Raw genomic sequence first — 5,940 nt, forward strand, 5'->3', positions numbered from 1 at the left:
TGGGATTATGAAAGTAGGATTTTTTATTCTTTTAGATTAATTGTATATGACTAGTTGTTTTTTTTTTTCTTGTTTATGTTTTTGCTTTTGTCTTTTTAAGCCAGAGTATCACTATGTTGCCCTGGCTGGTCCAAACTCCTTGAGCTCAGGTGTTCTTCCTGCTTCAGCCTCCTGAATAGCTGGGATTACATTTTTCACTGCCATACTTGGGTTTATACTACCTATTTTTGTATGTTTAAATTGAACTGGCTACTTTATTAATGATTTCTTAATTAACTGTCTTAGAATTTATAGGTAGATAATTCCATTTCTAAGTAGCAGTTTTGCCTCCTCTTTTCTGTATCTTATTTTTCTTAAGCATTCAGCTATGATTTTCCAAACAGTGTTAAAGTATAGCCCTGATCTCTTATCTCAATAAAATACACTCAATAGTGAGAAAATTTTTATAAAGTATCTTCAAAATACCCTCATCTATTTGAAATATGTTAAAAACCATACTTTTATAATGCAGTGAGCCTACATGTTTCAAGAATGCGATAAGTGTTTGCACTCTCTCTCTTTTTTTTTCCTTGGTTCTGGGGATTGAACCCAGGGCTCTCATAGGGAGCTACATCCCAGCCCTTTTTTATTTTGAGACAGGGTCTTGTTAAGTCACTAAATTGTGTAGCTGGGCTCATACTTGCAATTCTCCTGACTTTCAGAGTGCTGGGATTATAGCAGATGTGCATCAGAGTACACCTGGTTTTTTGCTCTCGTTTTCACTGAATCTGTACAATGATACTCAGAGAGAGATATCATTATCTTCATTTTATAGATGGTAACATTGAAGCTTAGTAAGTGACAGCAGGAAGCTAGCTCTTAACCTTCTAAGAAATTTCCCTTTACCCTTTTACTGCAATGATGGGGCTTATTACAATGCTTTTAAAATTTACTGTCAAATTTATATTTCATTCTTGTTATTTTGAGTGCATTTTCTATCTTGATTATTAAAATAATGTAGAGTTTGATGTCTTTTTAATAATTTGAGGGGTGCTACTTTGAGACTGTGTGAATATTCCATTCCTCCAAAATGTTTTATCCAGCAGTTTTGCCATCCATAGATAATTCTGCCTAAACCAATCATTATACCGGTAATTACAAATAATTTTTTTCTAAATATTCTGTATTTGTTTTGAGAGGAAGACTTATGTTGAGTTAGCAGACCTGAATGTTGGCTTGGGAGGGGCATTAGTTTTTATTTTTCACAAAAATGATCACAACAGCTTTATTTTTAGAGTCAAAACTGAAAACAACACAAATTGCCATCAGTGGATGGGCAAATGAACAGTTTGTGGTTGATCCACACAGTGGCATGTGATGGTTCAACCATTGACAGGCAGCAGCACACACGAAAAGCAACATAGTTATATTGATTGAATAAACTCTACCAAAAATACCCTCAGAAGAAAAACACATTCACACACACACAAACCTGTAAGTCAGATGGTTACACCTCCCTTGCATCTAGACAACGACCCACCTGGGACACAGTACATGGGCTGCTTGGGATGGGAGGACAGGAAGTGATAACAAGTAGCCCCAAGGAAAGTGTTAAGGTGATATATGTGTGTTCGTCATCAGGGCGATGTTTTCTAAGGTCTAAAGACTATTGCCTAGCTTGAGTACTAGGTTCACTAGTTAGGCATGAATAATTAATTATTTATATGTAAAAGCTACAACCTGCTGTGGATCCTCCACCACCACCATCGCAGAGGTTACAGTTTGAAACCAACATTTCTGACACTTAAGGAAAATTATTGTGGAAATTCTGGAATGTCTTAATATGCTCTATTTAAATGAAAATGATATAATGCAGGAAATAAAAGCATCATAAAGTTTCAGAGCTGTCTACTTGTAGATGCCCAGCACTGTATCTTCAGAGAAAATGGCTCCTTTGTATGGAAAAGTACTGTGCCTGCCACAGACAAAGCTTCAGTGCACATATGTTGCTTTAAAAGTTAAAATGTCACTAGTGCCTAATATCATAGAAAGCTTTCCTAGTTTTTCTTTGGCTGTTTCTAAATAGCACACTGAAATCAAGCGTGACGGTGCATGACTGTAATCCCAGCATACTGCACGGCTGAGATAAGATCACAAAGTGGTGTCCGACCTGGCCAATATAGTGACTTAGAGAGACCCTTAGTGGGTGTTTGAAAAGTCTGAGGATGTAGCTCAGTGAGAAGATGGAGGGTTCAAGCCCCAGTACTGCAGATGTAAAAAAACTAAAAGATAGAAGATACATCTTAAATAGATAAATTCTCTCCTTGCTGAGACAAAACACCTAACACCCAGAGTTAAAGGGGAAAGGTTTATTTGGCTTATAGTTCATAGAAGTTTCAGTCTATAATTACCTGGTTCCAAGGCAGGGTGACAGAGGGGCAACAGTTCATGGCAGCAGGAAAACAGCAAAAGTAATAAGGGAGCTCAAAGGTGTCTTTTTCTGCCCCTTTCATTCAGACTGCTTAGGGCTGGTAGCACTCACACTCTTAATTCTAGTGTTCTTAGGCCTAGCCCCACCAAGAATCAGTCACACACTCTAGATTCAGCCACCTCTGAAAAAGCATGAGGCTTTGGAGGGTGGGGCATGTAAACACAAGCCACAATAATAAACAATAAAAATAAATAGCCACTGATTTTTTTAGTAAAAAGACAAAGATGGGCATGAAGGGGGAAGTCAGGTTGTGGACCAAAAGACATGACCTCACTTCTTGGGAACATGTCCAAAGAGAACTTGGAACCAGTGGTAACAGGCATCACAATCTAGTGACAGCCACCTCCGAGCTTACTTGGCCAGAAACAGTAACCTTAAACGTGAACTGCTTCCCCACTCGGAGAGGCTTTACCTCAGGACCCTCAGGCAGGGAAGGCATCTTTGATCTATTGACTCCATCCTTATGCTTCAGATGGTGTTACAGGAACCACCCAACCATCACAGACAGCCCAGGGCAGGTCTCCCCAGGGTCAGCCTCCAGAAGCAGAAAGTGCTGGGCACAGGTACCCCAAAACCCTAAGGAAGGTCTTCCTAGGCCCAGCTGCAGAGGACATTCAGTGGAGCTGTCACTGAAGTCCTTTATGCCATTTGTCTGCACAAGACATGGGAGCTCCGAAATACCAGTAGGAGCCAGTTCAGCCATTGGGTGAGGGTGGGAGTAGATGGGACTCCTGCTGGGCCCCATAAAAGGGTCTTGAGGGCCCTGGGGGCCAAACACCATGGCTGTGTGGGCTTGCTGCCCACCCAGTTCTGTTCCTGCAGAAATCTGGGCCTGTTTCCTCCCCCACTGACATCCTCTCTGTCCAGCTCCCAGTTTGTCTGGGTTTGAGTCATGGTCCACATGTTGGGAACAGAGAAGGGACACAGATACTGTATCACTTCACCTTTTGTGATGATTTAGAGCCTACGCTTTCACATCACGTAAAGTCCTATGTGCAGATGTCTATGTGCTGGCCTGTTCTTCCTTCTCCAGCTCTTACTTGTCATCAGATTACCAGAGCTGTGTTCATCAAAAACATCAGAACCTCTTACTACTCTGTCCATTCTCTGTAACTGGTCTTTTTGAACATCCTGAGTTCCACAGAACAGGACCTGCGGCCTCTGAGCCACATTACATTCCAGAAGAGAGGTGAGGACTTCAGTCTTTCAGCCTTTCCTCCTAAGGAACCTAGACTTGATTTCTTCCTGGGGCTATTTCAGCCGCACCCCAGGGAGCATCCAGGGTCTCCTCATGTACAGACCCACCCACCAAGGAGCAGCCTCTGTTTTCTCATCTAAATCATGGGATTTTGATTTTAAAATTTGAGACACTGTCTCATTATAATGGTTCAGGTTGGCCTCGAACTAACTGTGTATCCCAAACTGGCCTTAAACTTGTAGAGATCCTCCTGCCTCAGCCTCCCAGATACTGGGAGTTACAGGTGTGCATCACCACACCCAGCCAGTTGATGCTCTTAAATACAAGAAATCACCACTTCTCCACTAACAAACTGGCCCCCAAATGCTAGTATTTCTAACTGTTCCCTTCTGAAATTTAACTTTTAACTCAGAGAAGAACTCTTTTTTGCTGGAGCTCTCCTGTTGCCCCACAGCACAAGCCACTCAAGACTTTGCAGTTTGGTCTAAGCTTCAATCTGACATTCTCCTGGTAGTCAGTGTTTGACCATTGACTCCGTGTCTCCCTACTGCTACACCACAGATTGGAAATCACCCCGCTGGGATCCTTGCAGAAGTCTGACCAGTGTGGTGGGTGCAGACAGGCTGCACTCTCTCGTGGAGCCCCTGGTGCCAGCTTTCCTGAGCAGTCAGCCTTTCTATCCTGGGCATGTCCAGGGCCCGCACCTCCACCGACAAGCCCTGATACTGGGTTTTGCCCTCTGTGGCAGTGTGACTGGGCCACCTATGGCTCTGAGTCCTGGGAATGACTTCACACCTCCCTCAGCCCCTGCACCTCTGAACAGTGCAGTGCCCGCAGGCCCAGCTCACACGTCACTGAGGAGGAATGGAGTCTCCAGGGCAAGCCCTCTGCATGCCTGGGCCCTGTGGAAACCCTGCTGCAGTGGCTGTGCCTGTTCTCACTGATGATTTTCCTTCCCCACAGGGAAGCTTTGTCTCCTCCTCACTGACTCTCGTACTTGGGCAAAGCCCTTATCTTCACGGTAAAGGTGGAGGTTGTTTTTAAAAGCAGTTAGTCTTAAGGAAAACCATGTCTTCTTAAATATAGGATCATTACATGCATAAAGTAGCCAATAGTCAAACTAAAAATGCTTTAAAAATATTAAGTAAAACTGGGCTGGGGATTTAGCTCAGTGGTTCTGCCACCTGCCTTGCAAGCTCAAGGGCCTGAATTCAATCCCTGGTACTAAAAAAAAAAAAAAAATTTTTTTTTAAGCAAAACCATATATATAAATTTGCCAGTTTGGAAAATCTTTGTAGTAAAGTCCATTATAATCTGTTGAAGACCAGAGGTAAAATAATCTGTTTTTGCTGAAATTAAACTGGAAGAAAATCTCTGTACATAATTTGTTTCATACCTTTAGTATGCAGTGTCTTTACTTTGCAACTCACTTTTAGCTCTCTTACTATAAAGATCCAATGATTGTGGAGTGTTAGGAACATAATGTTTTCTCAGAGAAGTGTTTATATAAAACTCCCTTAAATGCTTTGGTTCTTGGAACTTAAGGAATGGTAGATAAAGCATAATTCCTTCATTGAGTCTCCTAGAGTTGTATGTACTTACACTTTTTAAAGATTACTACAGATATTTTTAAAATACTTGTATGTTGACAAGTTTTTTTAAGCTCTTGAAAAGTAAGGTTTCTGAAAATACTTATTTACAGATATGTAAATAATATATGAACTTACATATGTTTTGTTTTTTAGCTCTGTGGATTTTAATAAGGAAGTCATATTGTGATGTTATGTAATAGTGTTTTCCACCTACACTAAAAATTATAACCTCACACTTGTTCTTTGCCAGGGAAACTCTACAGGCTTTTCCTTCTCTTCTAATTAAATTCCAGAATATATTTTTCCAACCCTTATGGTCTGGTATTAATAACTGAGGGTGCTTTAAAAGAAAAATTGCTTTAGGGCAAAAATTGCTTTGAACCCCATCAGAAAAATGTTTTCTGTTTTTACGATAAAATCTAAAGCCATTTTGTTTATAAAATTTTGTTTTGCTTACATTGAATTAGAAAATAAATTTTGTAAAATACTTTTACATGGTTGAGAAATTAATAATCACTAATATTCAAAAGACTTAAGAATGGCCGGGCGTGGTGGCACATGCCTGTAATCCCAGCGCTTGGGAGGCTGAGGCAGGAGAATCACTGTGAGTTTGAGACCAGCCTGGGCTACATAGTGAGTTCCAGGTCAGTTACAATTACATAGTGAGACCCTGTCTCAAA

The sequence above is a fragment of the Fukomys damarensis genome, unplaced genomic scaffold (genome assembly GCF_012274545.1).
Source record: "Fukomys damarensis isolate Sample0158 unplaced genomic scaffold, DMR_v1.0_HiC HiC_scaffold_12, whole genome shotgun sequence".
Lineage (NCBI taxonomy): Eukaryota > Metazoa > Chordata > Mammalia > Rodentia > Bathyergidae > Fukomys > Fukomys damarensis.